This window comes from Mchenga conophoros, linkage group LG12 (genome assembly GCF_057382185.1).
Source record: "Mchenga conophoros isolate Kocher_MC1m ecotype Shallow Benthic linkage group LG12, M_conophoros_male_GT1.1, whole genome shotgun sequence".
Classification (NCBI taxonomy): domain Eukaryota; kingdom Metazoa; phylum Chordata; class Actinopteri; order Cichliformes; family Cichlidae; genus Mchenga; species Mchenga conophoros.
Genome location: NC_140537.1, coordinates 34426034 through 34445291, shown reverse-complemented (window position 1 = coordinate 34445291; position 19258 = coordinate 34426034). Strand labels below are relative to the sequence as shown.

Sequence of the window (19258 nt, the reverse complement as noted above, 5' to 3'; positions counted from 1 at the left end):
ATTCATGAAAATGGAAGATCAACAGGGAATATAAAACATCCTGAGATATTCACTTAGTGCAGGCAGCTCTGCTATAAAGACACTGTGTGCTACTGCAGGGAGGGCAAATCAAAAGGACAGCATCACTGCCATCCCCTGCATGTACTGCAGAACCTGAAGTGACCCACAACAGCTGGGGATAGCTAAAAAAAAAAAAAAAAAAAAAAAAAAACACATACCATGTGATGGTGCTCCAGAGCTAATGTCACAACCGACACGTTGGGAAAAGACCGTGAAGTGATTTTAGACAGCTGCACAGCTGGGATGTCCAGCATGCAGTCCACCAAAAACGTCCAATCCCGTCCACTGGATGACTTTGTAAAAAAAAAAAAAGGAGGGCGTGCATTTTTAACTTTTACCTGTATTTTGTCCTTAACAATCGATTACGCCCATGGAGTCTGAATTCCTCATTTCATTTGAGCGAGATGAATCTGGATCATTGTTCATTTTATAGTCTTTTTCATAACAAAGTTATCATGGCCTGTCATTGGCCTGTCATTCACCACTACATAAGTAAGAGATTTACTGGCAGTACTACATTTGAGAAAAAAAAGTTTTAATAATAGATAATGTTCTCTGTTATTTAATGCTTTAAGTGATGAGTCCAGAGATTTTTCTGAGTGGTTAGGCCAGAGAAGCCAAGCCAATGGGTTTCCTTTGATTTACTACAATAGCAATTCTACATAATGTGCAACAAAAATATCAGTGACGTAACATTTCTTCTCTTGATTGGCATAAGAACTAGGAAGTCATTCAAAACAGTTACCAACTTGTCCCATCCTAATCTGTTAACTTCTCAGTTAATAAAAGTATCAAGGAAAAAAAATTAAAGCTCATGACACTTATGGTGGAAAAATAAACACTGCATGGTTTTGTTTTTTTTGTTTTTTATGTCAGACACAATGAGTTTGTGCTGATCTGAAGTCAACCTCAGCACCACTGGTCACCACAGCTTCAAATAAACTCTTAGTATTCACTGTTTGTGTATTCCTTACATACAGCACAGGACAACTCTAATTGAAATCAAAATATCACACACACACTTGATCCTCATTTACAAGAGCAGTGTTGCATCCTCGTCAACACTTTTAGCTGCACCCCATCCCAAGGAGGCTGAGCTCCAAGGTTAGGCTCTGGTTACCGTTTCTATTTACCTTCCTTGGGATTGGAGAAGCCAGTTGCTTCGAGCAGTGCTCTGCTCACCGAGTACAACCCCCCCATCTGAAACCTGAACCTGTGACGTGTGCGCGTGTGTGTGTGTATTTATCAGGTTCAGGCAAATGCATGGAATGCAAATGCAGGGGAGCAGTAATAGTACAGAGCTCCTCTTTGTTCCCAAACACTAATATTTCCATGTTTTAAGCTGCTGACTGTCCATTACAGCAGAGGTAAGGACCAGAAGATCCCAATTTCTCTTCCCCGTTGCCTTTCAAGCAGTAAAACCTGAGGAGGAGAGGATCTGTTGCTGTTCCATACCAACTTGCTTTCATTTGAGCCTCAAACTGTCATTTAAAACAGCAGCAGCTTCAGAAGTGACTGTTAAGTCATAATCAGCTGGTTCAATCTGGCACAGACATGTGACAGAGTAATATAATTAAACATAGATTAGGCATGAGGGTTTTTTAAGTTACTTTACATCTGGTAAAAAGGCTTATTTTTGGCCTCTGAATCCAATGACTCTGATTCACTTGTTATAAGAGCGGTCCAAGACTCCAAGCCTCCCCCACAGCTAAAAATTCACTCCACACAGTGCATGACTTCAGTCTCGGATTATTTTCTTGGGTGGGTGTGGGCAATTCTTAAGAACTCTGAATTTTGAATTTTTCTTATCTTAATTTGATATGCATTTGTGAAGATGTGATGACAAATGTACCAAGAATCAAGAGTCCTTGGTTATGACTCTAAAGGTTAATAATTTACAAGTTGGGCAAAGCCCAAACTCAGGCAAAATAACCCACCCACAACTTTAAGCGTTCTTGCTAACATACAGATATTTTTGAAAAATCCAGACAAACCAAACCAAGTCAACCTCCTTAGTGGATGTAAAATAAGAAAAGGGTTGGGTGACAAAGCAAAAAAAAATACCATCACCACTAATATAAAAATATAATTTCTCTCAGGTTTAAAGGCAGAGTTTTGGAAGATTCCTGTATGATTCTTTGCTGCTGTGTTGCCTGCTGCTCTGCTCTATGTGACCACAACTCTGTCTGTGGGTTTGTTTGATTACCTGTACCAGGTACACCTTAGGAACCTGAAGGTTTGTATCTATATCAGATATCATGATGCCATCATGTTGCCTAGCAACCACCTAGGAACAGGCTACAATTACCCATTTTTAGCATATAAATATGGTGTGTTTTTATATTTTATTTTGCTTTACTTTTCTCAGTTTGATTAAGCGATGGTTCCCTGGTGTACTGGTTAATACATTCACTTTACATCAAAAGATCCCTTCTTTCAGACCTGGAAGAGAACAAGCCTCAGGGTCTGTGACACTAGCTTGTGTCTCCTAGTGCCAGGCCCTACCTTGGATAAATGGAATATCAGCTCTTCTAGCCAACAAAATATGTCAACTGTCTACAATAATAACATGAATTCTACACAAACCTTGAGCCAACACCAGTTTTAATAATTTTTAAAATGTCTCTTCTTGGACACAAATCTAAACTGTACAAATTCCCTGAATGTGATTAAAATTCAGATTAGAACTTCACCGTTTACATAGACATATAAATATAATGTGCAGTTTCATTCATTAAGCATTTTAATACAATGAATCAATTTGTCTAACTTTCTGGGAAGAGTAGAAGTTGTGATGTCTGATATAAATACACACTGGATTTGTCTTGATTTCTCATTTTATCTCCACCTTGTTGTGCTCCCCAGGTTTCAATTTCTCCCCTCTCGCAATGGTCCCCATTTCAACTTTAACCAGTATCAAAGCAGCACAATACATAAGACGCCATCTTCACATTCTGTTGATAGTTTTAGTTAATTTCTGAATGATTTACACTCTTTTTAAACAAAGGGCATTTTTAGTACTGCTATAATTTGTTTATCATTCAGCCCTATACAAATCTAAACATTAGTATTAGTAACAGTTAGTATTTTTAGTATTAGTATTTAGTAGTTAGTATTTTTCTGTAACTAACACAAAAAACATCAAGTAACCCATGAAATGTGAACATACAAAAAAAAAAAGAAAAAAAAAAAAGATAAAAGTTGTTATCCAAAGGTTTGACCGGCTCAGCCTACTTGATATCTGCCTGTATGCAGCCAATTAACTAAAATGAATTTCACACCTGAATGTCACAAAGCTTCAACTACTGCCATGGTAAATCCAAATCCTTATTCAGTTCTTTTTTGTGTGAAACGTCTTTTGTCAAAAGCTTTGGTGCTGCTTGGCATTGTTTGCCTGAGAACTCTACTGAACCTCGCAGATTCAAAAGATACTCCCAATACTGGTATCTGTTGTTTTGATGATGATCTTGTAGCATCCTGTCTAAAATTGGGCACACACTTAACAACTGTCAGGCTAATTATACATGTGAATAAGACATGATCACTGGCAAATGGCCCAGGTCTCTTCTAGTCAGACTGAGCCAGTGTTTGGAGTCAGCAGATAGCCATGTAGTGTGACACACACACACACACACACACACACACACACACACACACACACACACACACACACACACACACACACACACACACACACACACACACACACACACACACACACACACACACACACACACTGTATTATTTCCACCTATAAATATTTTTTTTCCCAGAAGTTAAAAAAAATGCCAACAAAGACCAGCAGAAAGCAGAGAGAAGAAATGTGAGTTTTTTGATGGTTTTTCAGGTTGTGAATAGAACAAAAACTTCTAAATGGGGAAAAAGTAATGGAGGGAAAAATACCTTGGCAGATGTAAAGAAAGAAACATTAGTAAACGTTCGGCAAGGTTAATGGCAAGGTTCGCCAAAAACGCCGGGCACGTCAACCATTTTCACACACCAACAATCACAGCTGCAGCTATTTATAGCGCGAAGAATTAATCCTCCAATTAATAATTAAACAGTTATAAGATGCCTGGCACAATTTAACACACACAATGAATTATTTACAAGGCATGAATGGTACATTGTACATATTAATATTAATGTCTGAATAGGAAAGAATTCTCATTTTGCATTTGAACATGACACATCAGATTTCCAAAAAATGAGGACATTTTCTCTAAGGAATGCCTGTGGTTTTAATGATTTTTTTTAATCAGTTTTAAATAAAATATAAACAAACTAAAGTTCTCTAACTGAGACATTTCAAAAACAATGGCTACATAAACTCTTTTCCGCATGTCAAATCTTTTCCTCATTAAACAAACATGGTCCAGGGTGTGTTCAAATGACCACAAGGCGATGGCAATGATTACACAGCCAGTGTAGTCTCACCCAGTCCTTCTCCTTGTAACCTGAACATCCTCATTACAGCTGCAGAGGCTGCAGAGCTCTGAGCCTTTATTCTCAACAACCATGATGAAATTATTTGACTTATTATTATCAGTCCTTTGAGACGAGAAAGATCTTTGTTGCTTTTACTCTTATGGCAGCAGGACTATGGTGATTTATTTTATGTCCATGTATCTTCACATTGCCTACATATATTTTATTCAAACCTTAAAATAGGGTTGCTCAATTAATCGAATTTTAATCTAAATTACGATCTGGGCTTTCAACGATCACCTCCCTCGTGCTTTACTCTCACGCTGCTCCGTGTTGCAACTCGAGCGCACCTCTCTGCATTTCGAACACGCATCACAACAATTAAGAGGACCCGAGGGAAGCTTGGAAAGCTAAGCAGAAGTTATTTGGAGAGGAGAGTGACTGCCGTTGGTTGAAAAGAGAGGTTAAAAAAAAAAAAAAAAAAAAAAAAAACTTCAGTGGTGTGGAAACATTACGGGTTCGCGGAGTCAGACGTGGATCAAGTAGACAGTGTGTAAACTTTGCTGCGGTGTCGTAGCTGCACCACAGAGCAACACTGCAAAGTTCACTAAACATAGATGTTTACATTTTTCATTTATTTCTTATATTGCAAACACTTGCACTGTTTGCAGGAGTATTTGCACACTATTTTATATTCTTTTTTGACAATCTTTAAAGCCATTATTCAATACATTGTTATTGTTAAATAAATATCGTCAAATAATCGAGATCTCAATTTCAGTGAAAATAATCGTGATTATCATTTTTGCCATAATCGAGCAGCCCTACCTTAAAACTCACTATAGTACATTGTATGCTTGTGTTGGACAGGCCACTTTGTCATTTTATAGACCAAACTGCTGGTAGTAGTAGGAATGTTTTCCCAGGAAATTTTATGCAGTCTTTTAAGTATAAAATAACTGTAACACTAACAACAACTAGAGTAATTTAACTTTATAACTTGAGAAGCGCTGCAAAACACTGCCACAAAATAAAACAATGTTTTTTGTTTTTGTTTTTTTACCTTGAATGTTTTATTTTCGTTCAAGTCTTTGTAACCAGCTGCTTAAATCGCTGCTTTTCCACCACATAACCATATCAGTAATTTCCATCATATTGTTTACTTTTGGGCTGCAGAACGGTTTTTTTGAATATCTTCCAAAGCACTGTGCTTTGGTGGAGTTTGCTGAAGGTACTAAATCTTTATCAGAGGCTGAGATTTGCCTCCAGCTCTGAGGCTTGCTGAGGCTTGTCTTGTTGTTGTGTGCACTTGGATATGTAAACACATGGCATTGCGATAGCAATGATATTGTGAAATATTCCACTCCAAAAAATTATACATGGATGACATGAAATGGCACAGCCCAGTCACACAGTGTATGACAAGAACTTTTATTGTGAAAAGACGGAACAAGGAGCCCTTTCGCACACTCCTAGAACAAATCTTATTTTGGGTATGGGCCGTTTTTCAAAATGCACACATGTGTGTACTTCTGTACTTATGAAATGTAATAAGTAGCAACCCCAGTACAGTTCCAATTCAAAATTGCTGAAAATGCCCAGATGTGTTCTTGCTCCGCCCACTCTATCGAGGTTACATTAATCATGACTTGTGTGTGCTTGGTGCAGCCAAGTACCCCAGAATTCATTTCATCTGAAACTCAAAAGCGGCAATAGTGGAGGACAGCGGCCAAAACTGTAAGTAAAATTTAAAATATTACTGTCTTTGATGAATTAAACAAACTTTTAAAATGTTTTTAGGCATGAATGCAGATTTGTAAACTTCAAATATCTGTTTGATTTATCAGCAAGACATTGCCTGCTTGCAAAAGTGCTCCGATGTTTTTGTAGATATCCATTTCTGCTGGTCTAACCCCACTAGCTGTCAGCTGACCACTCATTCAAGGATCATTATACCTGGCAGAAAATCTGAGTCCTGGCACATCATTTTCAAAACCCTTTTGCCACTCAGTGAAAGTTAAACACTAGATATAATTCACTCATATGATTTCTAACTGTTGATGTTTGGTTTATTTCAGTGTTTTACTTGTTTCTGAGAAAATTGGTTTGTTCCCTAAAGTAGAAATGTGCTGTACTTATTGTAACGGCAGCTTTTCCTGAATTAAAATGAACATTAAAAATATTTTAATCCAGGAGGAAAGTATGAGCCTTTTCTCTGGAAGCAGAAACATCTGGGCCAGCATGTTTATGCTGTTCATGGAGACAGATGTCAAGCTATGAAACGATAAACCATAAATGATCAAATTATGTTTTTAATATTTACTCAACTCTATTCTAAACGCCAGCTGTCTGTTGTAAGTTGTGAGAGTCTACCAGAATAAAAATGAAATCATTCTAGCATCTGAACAGTTTGTCTTTGTTCAATAAACAGTGTGAAACAGATCATATGAATCACTAATAATAATCATGAAGACTAAAAGCAGTGAGGTTGCTCTGAGTGCTCAGAGTAGAAAAGTGCCATATAACAACCAGTCCACTTCCCATTTCAGTAACATGTGCATACATGTGCCATATAAATTACATTTTAAATCTAGAGGTTCTGACTACTATCATATTAGTCTTGTTTTAAGATCTAAAGAACAGTCGCCTCATTCACCCATTCACACTTTCTTCTATGCTTTTTCTTAGTGAGTGCTTTCTATCTAACATTCACATTCCAATGGATGCATCGGAAAGCAACTTTGGGTTAGCATCCTACCCAAGGATATTTGGCACGCCAACTTGGAGTAACCAGGGATCAAACCACCAACCATGCGATTAGTAGATGACCTGCTTCACCTCCTGAGCTACAGCCAACGACAAGTGTTTACTGCAATTTTTCTAAATTAAGCTATTTTCTAAATCTTTCTATATTATTTCACCTTGATGGCTTTTTTATGCTTATTGTTCTTCTTCAAAGAAATCTAGTAATTAAGCATATCATGGGCAATTTCCACCGTAAATATTAATCCGTGAAATTAAGGGGGAATGGGCGTAAAAACATAGCCAAGGTGGGGGGAATATGCTCCAGCCCTCCCGCTACCCTAAAAAGGATACGCGGAAGAGAATGGATGGATGGATGGATTGGAGTAAAAACATGGAGATGAGTTGGGCTGAGCTGAGATGTCATGTGATCAGATACACTGCCATTCCACTTGTCCTCTGGAAGTACTGGAAGTACTAGCAAAGTACACAAGTACAAACTTGCGTACTTCGGTATTGAGATACAGTCATGCACTGAACAGCAATAGCTACAAAGACACAGCAACCACATAAACACAAGCTTGAGTAGCCCACAGACCTGGTCCACACATTTCTGACACTGCCCCCTGGTGACACTGCACAGCTACAACATGTACGTAACAGTCTGTTCTCCTGACAAGGAAGCACATTCAATGGAAAGCAAAGGTTTTCTCCTCTGATGTGGGTGGTAAATAAATGCGCACCTGCTGAAAACTTCCTAGTTTGTCCTGTTGTGGGTTTTTTGTTTGTTACACTAAGAGGGCTCAGTACCACCCAATGACCCCCCCCGACACGCCTCTGAGAGTAGCATGAATATTAAGGCTGTTTGTCCAAAAGATCCATATTTCAGCCTTTAGCAGATGGAGTGCCTGATATTTACAGCATTACTATGAGGCAGTGCAGCAGACTAAACATGCAGCATTACCAAGGCTGCAAAGTACTGATGCTGTTCAGTGGAAACCTGCAGGGTAATGTGTGATAAATCATGCAGGGTGTAGGTGCATCTGCGCTATGCGGGCCTACCTGTCCTCCTCAAATACTCCAACAAACAGGTGCTCTTTCTCCGCTGGTCAGAGCCACAAATGAACGCCAGCGAAAACTTCATTTGGCATTTACTAGCAGGTAGTACACACGCTACCTACAGGAGAGGGTTTATACCCTGTAGAGGAGTGCTGACAGTTTGTTTTATCTTAAAAGCCACATTCAGGACGGTTCGCGGGTCTCCACGCGCGAGGAAAACTTCCCGTTAAACTGTCCGTCTCGTGAACGAGCAGTTGGTTCAAACACGTTCAAACAAAACACGGAGTCCTGAAGCTGAGCTAAAGCCGGTCTGAAGTTAAACCAGGCACCCGCAGGGCAGCAGCCGACCGCTCATCCCAAAAACTGTCACAAAAAGCGGACACTTACCTCAAACCACTGTCCGCGGACGACCGGGAGGAGGACGGGAGAGGAGAAAGCTCAGCCGGTCAGCGAGTCCAAAGCCTCCGAAAACACTTTGCTGCTGTTGTTTCTGTCCTTTAACTGAATGTAAGTCCCGCTCCGGCGTCACTTTGTATCCGGACGGAAGCTCACAACGTGGAGTGAAGCCGGTGGCGGCGGAAGCAACAACAACAACGGCAGCAGCACCAACGGTCTCCGGCCAGCCTGCTGCCTGTCAGCGTTCAGCGCAGGGAGAGAGAGTGGAGACTGACGCCGCGCATGCGCACGACGATCGCTACTGCAAAAACAGAGATCGTCTAATGAGCGGTTGCAGTCCAGTTTGTCTCTATAAATGGGGTTTGTGCCCTGGTCACACTATCTTTAGAGTACAGTACAGCTTTCAGATTTAGTGACATTCAAGAATTCAAGCAATATTCTTACATTCTGTCCTTTTCTGCCTATGGAAGCAGTCTTACATTTTCAGATCAATAGGACCAGGCAATATAAAAGCTGCAATCCCCCATTAAAAAAGTTTTTAAAAAGCGAAGCAAAACAAAACAAACAAACATTTTGGCATAAAAATCTGTTTGTGGGGACCAGTCTTTTTTCCCCTATATAATATTTTAACCTGCAGAGCAGTCATAATTTTAAGTCATAATTTTAATAAAAGGGGGTAGCATTAAATCTGTTAAAAGTCTAAAAGGTGCACATTTAAAATTCTGTAGTTATGTTATTATATTATATTATATTTCCAAAATGTAAAAACATATGAGAATGTGGGCTTGTTTCTTTTTTAATAATTACACTAATTCTTTAATTATCTTTGTCCCCTTTTTCAACACCTATTCCACTTAATCCCAAGGAATAATCTGGCAGAATGAGATGCACACTAAATTCCTCCATGATTCTGTAGAAATTATAAGATGATTTCTATAAGGGACAGTGGCGCGGCTGCCCCTCTGTTGGTCTTCCTTGGTCTCTTGTGTTCTGGGGGCCTCTGGATGTCTGGAGTTTTGATCTCCTCCATACCTGCTTCATGCCCTGGAGGACGGGGCTGTGGCCCCCCCACACCCTCTAGCAGATCATTACATGAAGGAACCTTTTAAAAAACAAAAAACAAGCGCGTCCATGCTCACAGGTGTACACACGGGTGATCACACCCACAAACTACACCCTTTTTGGCTCCTACCTCAAAGCACACTGTGTTCTGTTGATCTTATGTGCTGCACAATAATGTTTAATATTTAGTATTTACTGTCATATTCCCATATATCATTGTGATGTTGTTTATTCTATTACTCTTGTTCTCTTCTGCTTGTTTTCTTTTTTCTTTCTCAGCAGGTGACCCAGATGATTGATATATGCATTTTTTTTCTTTTTTTCTTCTTTTTTTTCTCTCTGCCCATTCTGTTGGTTTTTGGTTTTTGCCCTTCTCCCCCGTCCCTCTTCTCAGCTGTTTCTCTTTCCCTCTTTCTTTCTCCCCTTCTTTCCCCCAGTCAAGTCTGTCCCATGTTCAGTAAGTGAAAATAAAATAAACAATAAAAGGTGAATCAAATGGACCATTAAGGCAAGGCTGGGATGGTCAATTTGGTAAAGTAAATCCGTTGGGCATCTTTCTTTGCCTTTAGACAACAATTCTGATGGCAAAAGAGCCAAACGGGACAGGCCAAAAAAAAAAAAAAAAAAAAGAAATTATAAGATGATTAAATATATTAAAATTATATAGGTTAAGATCGTATATCATACAACCCACCAGGTCCATTCTGATAAAATCCTCAGGGACTGGTTCCAGTAGAATTTTTTTTTGTATCCTTTAAGGACCTTTTGAGTGGAAAAATGTTACTGAAAGAATGGAACTGGATTAAAATTAAATCAGAAATTTGCTTATTTTTTGCAAGTTGTTTTTCATCTATAATTCAGTTTGGAGTTTTTCTCAAGTTATGAACACACAGAAAACTGCATAAAAGCTAATGCTATTCTATCAGAGAGACACTGTAAGTCTGCACCCACCAGTTACCATGACTATCATATATTTGATATAGTATATAAAATATTTTCAAATACAGTTTAATTTTCCCTAAAATCTAGCCTTTTATTGAGTTTCAATAGGTGCCTGGTGGTTAACCCAGACTCTTGGAAAAGAAAGGTATAACTTAAAATATTCTGAGATAATCTAAAATGAATGAGATTAAACATATCAATTTCTCCCACACTTGGTCTCTATTAACTCTTAAATTTAGGAAAAACTGAATGTGTCTAATCAGCACAATGCTCAGGCAGTCTATATTTATGTGATTTGTTGTGTATGTCTAGGCTACAAAAGCTAAAGCTTCTTGACAGTTTCACTCTCAGTCAGTAATACACAGAAAAATACCTGATTCCATGGATGATAGAAATTAGTACTAAAACTAAAAGCTGTTTTATTGCTCATTAGTGATGGCTGGTAATGAATGGTGAATAATAAAGATTATTGATAATAGAAAAGTCAGTGCTCTGGGAACACTGAATATTCCATCTGATTTTTATTCCAGATTACAGTTTATTTATGTGTTTTTTTTTTCTTTTCTTCATCCAACTCAATTTCATTTATAACACAGAAACAATGGTCGGTAGATGCATTATGCTTATTTAACCTTTGTGCTTCTACAAACTTATTTACAGTGTGTTTCTCATTCACTCGTTCACACAGCTGCTATGGAAGATGCTGGTATGCCATCTGCAGTACCTTGGCATAGTTCATAGATCAGTTATGCTTCGGGTTCACAGGTATTTAGATTGAGTCAGATACTGTATCTATGTGCTGCAACTTCTGTCTATTTGCAACCAACCATGCACGCATTTTCATGATTTTCACTCGGCTATACAGGTTTAATTTGAGCCTAAAAGAGCTTCTACTGTTGGGCTTAAATGTGCTGTACACTATATAGCAAAGCAAACTGTGCTTGTAAATCTGTACTTTTCTGCATTTTAGATGCAGTGTTGATAAGATTTTCTGTGAGATGTGCAGCTTACTCAGGCTGAAGTGTAAAGGCTGAGGGGGAGGTAAGTTCCCTGCAGATTAGATAACACAAGCCAAGGACTTTCAGGGACTCTGGGCACAGCTGTACTAAAAATAGAGCTCAAAATTACAACTTTAATGTAGCTACATCAGGAGGCTAGCCTCTGCTGGGTGAAGATTAATGGATGATCGTCCATAGCTATTCTTACTGTGCATGCAAGCCCTCCCATTCAACTGTTTAAATGTTCCATCTGCAGCCTCTAATTTGAAAACTGCCGTGACATTGCACACCGTGCTTTGGTGCACTGTTTACTCTTAAGCTGTGCCCAGTCAATAGCAGGCTGCTGCATAACAACCACTCAGACCTCTGCGGCGGCCGGCGTGCACCTCTAGTCTGGCTGGTTGTAACGCGATATTCTCAAAGCTAATTTGACTTCGGCCCACAACAAAGTCACTCAGTGCACTTACCAGTTAGTGTGAATCACTTTGCTGCTGAATTATCCACAGAAAATGTGACACAGCTGTACAGTTCATATGCCCACCAACTGACAACCAGCTTTCAAAGACATGAATTCAAAATTTAAAAACACATCCAATTTATAACATGTACTACAAAATTAGTGCCATTAAATAAACCATTCGTTCAGTTGAGCCTCTTATTTTCTGGAGCCTTGACTTCCATAATTCCCTCCATTCTAAAAAAAAAAAAAAAAAAAAAAAAAAAGGGTAAATGGCCTGTATTTGTATAGCGCTTTACTTTACACTACAGTCAGTCATTCACCCATTCACACACACATTCACACACTACCATAAAGGATTCTCTTTACTCAGGCTCCCTCTGAAGGGAGTAACTTGGCTGTTGGTCGGAAGTGGGTGAGGTGGCATCATTGCCTCACCCAGTTCCTAACTTTTTGTTCATTTCAGAGTGAATCTTAAGATTTTACTGTAATCTTTCAAAACCCATCTGGGTCTGGCCTCAGGCTGCATTGCAGAATTCGTATCCTAGTTTCACCTCTTCTCTTCTCTGGGGCCCTTCTTGCTGTTCATGGCTGAGAACTAAGATCACATCCACATAAAACCATCAAAACCCTGTTTTGTTTGTTAGGTCTAGGTGAGTGTCTGGGCAATAGGCTTGCATGCATTTATGCAAGTAAAGGCTTGGTTCTACATTGAAAATAATACAAGTGATGAACAAGAACAGCAAAAAGAGATTAGCAGAGCAGAAACCATTGGCACTGCCAGTCAAATATGGCATGAGAGCAATTCTAGAACCAGCATTGCCAAACAAAGTCATGGCGATGTGAAGACACCCACATGTGAAGGTTGAAATCACAAAAGGAATGTGAGCCTATCTGAAATGTGTTTTCACTTGATTTTTAAGTCATGGTAAGAGGTAAATATGAGTGCCTGCATGATTATTCTCCACAGCTGGTCTGGACTAAAACACTAACTCTCACGTTTCAGATTTAAACTGGGTTTCTACTGAGGGGTTATAAAACACATCAGCCTCATGGACACTGGGTGTATTTGTAGTTTTAAAGTGAAGACAGCGCGAGTATACCTTAGATCTAAAGGTGACTGCGGTTTTGGCATCAGGACCATCTACTTGTAAAACAACCTGAAGAAGCGTGCACACTGACATTTTAATCTTCTATTGCTTTTATTCCTTCATTTAATTTATTTATGTTAACATTCACCTATTTGCCCTTTTTTGCACTTTACTTTAACTTAACCTTGATTTTATTTGACTTAACTATCTGGCTTTCTGTTTAAACGTATCTTCTAAATACACCTCTGTTTGTGTTAAAGTATTTTTAAATCTCTTTTAAACATAAGTTATTGTGCTGCAGCACAGATGGCGATAAACTCAACTTTGTTGCTATTCTTCTATACATAGAGTATACTGTAGGCTACAAGTAAGTGAGAGATGGATTAAGGTGCATACAGCAAACACCACAGAAACAACAGTAATTAGTACAACCAGACAGACAACAGCACTCACAATTGTGCCAATGAAATATTGAAGTCAGCAAAAGGCTGTAAATTGCATACCGGTAGGAAGTGCTATTAGATCATATCCTTTAAAAAAAAACAAGAAAGGGTTCTGGGTTTGAACCTGGTTGTCAGGTGCACCCATGCGTGTTCTCCTTCACCCTTTTTCCACTTTTCATTATTGCCTGGCAGAAGGCGTGATCAGCCATGTTAGTTTTCCCCATAGAAATGACCACATGGGCCTTTCAGGTTAACTGTTGAATCTAAATTGGCCTTAAGTGTGGATGTGAGTGTGTGGTTGTCTGGCTCGCTGTTTTTGCACTGTGATGGACTCAAAAGCTTTCCTGGGTGTATGCTGCCTTTCAGCCTATGATACCTGGACATCTGCAGATGAATACACTACTTATACTATTACTACTACAAAAACAAATAAAATAAATACAAAAAGTAAATTGATGTGCACTGGCAAAGGAGGTGCTTTCCCACTTCACCTAAACGAGGACAGTCTGGATTTTGTGCATGATGGTCTTTGCTTGTTACCCCTCGCTGACCTCAGAGAACCTGTGCACTGTTATAAATGGCTGCACGTACCATGAAATGTTTGTTTCAGGGACACGAGGACAGTCTGTCCTGTAACTGATGAAATTCAAGAACGCTTCTTTTTTCCCTGCTGAATCCTGTTATGTGGGGCTCATTTAAATAAAAGAGAGGGACAGTGGAATTTGTGTGAAGATTCACAGCAAAGGTGTGAAGACTGTTAAAGTTTCATTTTCAAGCAATGCAACTATTACATGTCTGTGTAAATTACAGAAAAAGGGAAACCACATGTTCTGTGAGCATGTCGGCATTCAAACATACACTCCAGGTTCTCTGTTTATTTAAAAAAAAAAAAATCTTATATCGCCTTTTATCTCAAAAGACGTGATTTTTTTTTGTGGAAGAATATTTATGACAAGGCTTGCTAGTCATGTCATCGTTTTTGAGGTGTGGCCAACAGGGCACATGGAGGATGTGTTCCAGTTACCATATTAGCATGCTAAAAGAAGATTTAGTTTGACCCAGATACGGAGCATGTTAAAAGCAGTATGTCAAAAATTCCAGGTTGTTTCACAACATCTGGGCAGATTTTGCAGCACCTCCAACCGCTCTGACCAACAAACCTGTGCCAGCTACATGTCACTCAGTTTAGATCAAATTTACATGTCATTTAATTTAAATAAAATAAAAAATAACACAAGTTAGTGTTATTACAGTGAAGCTGTGAGGAACATTAAAAGAGAAGTGACTCATGTCTGAATGATGTCACTTTAACCACTGGATGAAACCAGCGATGATCCCATGTCTGAAAAAAGCTTTACCCGTGGTTTTCAAACTTTTTTTGCACCAAAGGACTAAAATTTCAGGGAACACCACAATAATCATCTGCACAAAACAGCTCATCTGAGTTGGCACGAGTTCTTCTTTCGATTGCACTGTCAGATAAGGGCAGTACTGACTGCTGCTTTCTGCAGTCTGGACATGGCATCAAATCTATGATATCTAAATTCATAACTCCACCAGTATATAACTTGCACTTTGCTTTCCTTGTCTATTCTATTCTATTCAAATAGCCTTGCTTTCTCTCAGAAGGGATGTTTAGTTTGCAGTGACACACTCAAACTGAGGTCTGCTGATGATTTCAGTCCAGTTGAAGCCACAGGCCGGTAGATTTCATGATCCCCCCCACACACACACTTTTATGTGTCTTGCTCCATAAAAGAAAGCGATCTCTTTCCCTATTACTAACCTCCTCATTGTCAAAGACCTGAGAGATAATGTAGAGCATGTCCATGCAAGCACTTAAACTGTATATATCTACATAGATCTCTCTCTATAGATATCCATCCATCCATCCATCCATCCATCCATCCATCCATCCATCCATCCATCCATCCATCCATCCATCCATCCATCCATCCATCCATCCAATGCAAGTAATACTTCCCCAGAGACATCTAAAAATAGACATCAATTAAAGCCCAACAAAGTAAAAGTGTCCTCTCTCCTTACATTTCTAACAGTCTTCTGTCCTCTAAAGGATCTCATGTTGCCTATTTCCATCCATCGTGTAAATCACTGTCGTCTCGAAGCTACAGCTGATTATTGTTTCTGGATTTAGCTCGACTTTGAGCCACAGATGATTCCTGGGTGTGTCTTTGCTCCACTTGCAAAGCTTCAGCTTGTCAAGCTCTGAAGCGTATGGTTTTCCTGGTTGTTTGCATATTGTGGACAACCCTCTGGTCTTTGATGGGAGGCTGACAGGAGACCAGCATGTTAGATAAGCTACTCCTGGCTCTGCTTTGACTGCCCTGAGATCAGCCACGATCTGTGTATCAGATACGTGCAAACAGAAGTAGTGGCAGCAAGTGAATACATAATTACTCTGATTTCTCATCTTCACAAATGAATTTTCTGTTGTTAATCACATTTGCCAACATGTCTGATGGAGATGAGTTTGTGGTCTGAACAAATTTTTAATAATTCCTTTAACACTTTAGTGATGAAATCTTTCACAGCGATTATTCTGGTCACCAGGAGAAAACCCCCAGTTTCCACCGAGTGTTTGGCAAGTGAAACAGCTGCAGGTACCAGCTGCACTTTCACATCAGCATGTATGACAAATCACTTAATTGTACAGATGTGCTAACCAGCTGGTTTTATAATACACCCCCTTATTTTTTTAAATTACTGGATTATTGACAGTTAATTCTGTCATACTGTTCTCGTTTCTAATTTGGCTGTGATATGAATGAATACAGATTAATTCAATATACTTTGTTTTCTTTCCTCTAAACCTCTAAATATGGAGTTACAGACAGGAAACACAAAGCTACTGAACTGGAACGAGCGGTGCACCAGTGAGTCATCTCAAGCCAAATCTTAAAATGAGGCGCCGTGAAGGCAACTTTTGTTTTAATGCCTCTCAGTAAACTTAACATGTCAGGACCTTGATCCGATTCCCATTTTCTAGTGTGGCTCTTTGTGAATTTTACACTACATGGGTCAGTGGTCCATCACAGGGAAAACACTGAGAGACAAACAACCACACTCTCTCACATCCAACCCTACGGCGAGCTGTCCTGCCCATATACTCAGATATGTCTCCCTGTTGTTGCCAATCATATCCTGACACACTTAAAGATGAAATATTGATATATTGTCAATAATGGATATATTGTAATATTATTATTAATGTTATGCTGAGAGGTGATTTTGGTTCCTAGATCCTCCAGCAGAGTGGAGCATCACACTTTTTTGACTGATCTCAGGTGTAGAGGCAAAAAAAGCTCTCTGGCAGCAGAAGCCCAGGCAATTCAGGTAATACAAAGTAATCCTGCTGGTGAGTCACCACCACCGTGCAGATGAATAAACTAAGAAGTGCAGCGTGCTAATATACATCACATATTATCCAAATGAGCATTTGATTTTGATGACTTTATGCCACGTCATGTTGAAAATTGCAATAATTGCAGCAATTTCCATGCTTAGCTGGTTGTTCTCGTTAATTAATAATCACACTCTGGTTCAGCTGAAAGTTGGGGCTGATGAAGACGACATGTGACAGCTGATCATTTAGGCTCCTGTGGTTTGAACTGGTGTGTGCGCACCATTGTTGTGTTTGGTATCTCTCACGCTGCAGCAAAGACACACACTCGCGCTATTTTTTCTGCTCTCATTCTCCTACGATATTTCTTTTTCTCTCTCTCACATTTAAAGTCAGCTGTCTCTTTCACACAAACGCACACACAATCTCACATTTACACACGCACAAAGCTGACTCCCTCCATCTGGTATGCGTTTAACGCCACAGACGTCAGGTCCCCCACGTCTATCTGTAACGGTGTGCATCAGCAGCCGTCTCAGCCCTTCAAGTGGAGAGAAGGACGAGGCTTATCTGTCATGTTGCACCGCTCTCAAGTAACACTGTTTAGATGGAGAGACACACTGGCTGTTGTACTGCTGCATCAGCAAAGTGCCGGGTTACAGGGGTGAGCGTGTGTGTGTGCCTGCGCGCGCGTGTGTGGCAGCCCTGTCTGCGTCACTTAGCAGCAGGTGGACTGTGGAGTGAGAGAGCCTCCCTCACTGCTGCAACCCTACAGCCTGTTTTCATATAAACACGCACAAGTTTGGATTGTTCCACTCTTGGCATCGTTCTGGTTTCACACTTATTACAATCCTGTGGATTTATGTAAGCTGAAAACTTAGATATTTAGACTTTCATTCCTGCTACATTATGCAAAGTCTGACTACTTTTTAGGCCATGTTCAGATTCACCGCAGCAGAGCAAATAAAAAAAAGGAGTCCTCTCTTTCTGTGATTTCAGTGAAAAGAGAATTCGATATGGAAGAGATCCCTGACTACTTATGAAGTTCAGTTCAGTTTGGTTTTATTTATATGGTGCAAATTCTCAACAACAGCTATGTCAAGGTGATTTATATTGTAAAGATCCTGCAATATTATAGAGAGGATGTTGACAGATGGTCCTTTTTGAGCAGCTCTTGGCAACAGTGGGGAGGAAAAACTACAAGGTGGGAAAAAAGACAGAAAAAGGAGCATAGACAGAGAAAAACAACAAACAATCAGGCACCACGTGATCTTAAAGGCCTCATAGTACTGCATAATTCTAATAGAGCACTTCACTCTCAGACTGCTGGATTACTTGTGGTTCCCAGGATATGGGAGGCAGAGCCTTCAGCTTTCAGGCCCCTCTTCTGTGAAACCAGCTCCAAGTATGTATTCGGAAACACACACGCTCTCTGTTTTTAAGATTAGGCTGAAATCTTTGCTTTTTGACAATATAGGCATATAGGGCTGGATACTTACTATGTGTTTATACACGAATCTGCATTTAATCACTAGTATTTACTAACCTCTGCCTTCACTAAAAGCTTTGTCAAAAAGAACAGAGTGTCTGCCTCCTCCACCCAAACTGGGAGCTCCCAGGAAGCTTATGGCTGAAGGCTTTGCCATTTTACTTTTAGAGACTCAAGGAATCACGAGTAAGCCTGCAGTCTAAAAGCAAAGTGCACGGTCGACGTGATACAATACTAATAGGGCTTTGAAGTAAGACAGGTCCTGATCATCGGATGTTGTATGTAATCAGAATAATTCAACGGGGAGCCAGTTAAGGGAAGCTAAAATGCATATAATCTCTCTTTCTAGTCCCTGTTAGTACTTATGGTAATAAGGAATTACAACAGTCCAGCCTACAAATAACAAATGCATTACTTTTTTGTAGCATCACTCTGAGACAGGATGCTTCTATTTTGACACTATTGCACAGATTAAATAAGGCAGCCCTACAGATTTGTTCAGCGCAAGCTAGAGGACACATTCACAGCGGTGCATTCTGGAGGAAAGCAGCAACTAATGCACACAGTGAACCTGCGTGCTCAGAGAAATTAAATAGATGAAGTTTTGTAAACTTCATATTGTTGAAAATATGTTTGTGTTTGTTTTGCGTTTTGAGTTTCTGCATTGTAGCTGTTCCCAGTTAAATTACTCAGCTGCAGTAACTCTCTGGAGACAAACACATGGATG

General features: G+C 39.5%; 1 protein-coding gene across 3 annotated transcripts in view; it reads right to left on the bottom strand.

Moving 5' to 3' along the window:
• LOC146563096 (spermatid perinuclear RNA-binding protein-like) overlaps window positions 1–8970 on the bottom strand; it is a 101690-nt gene extending 92720 nt beyond the window's left edge. For 2 of the 3 annotated variants that reach the window (XM_085295480.1, XM_085295479.1), the window contains exon 1: window positions 8677–8970. The gene's annotated coding sequence lies outside the window, so the exon portion shown is untranslated. The remainder of the gene's footprint in view (window positions 1–8676) is intronic. The other variant, XM_085295481.1, reaches the window with a different exon arrangement.
• Window positions 8971–19258: the final 10288 nt, after the last annotated feature.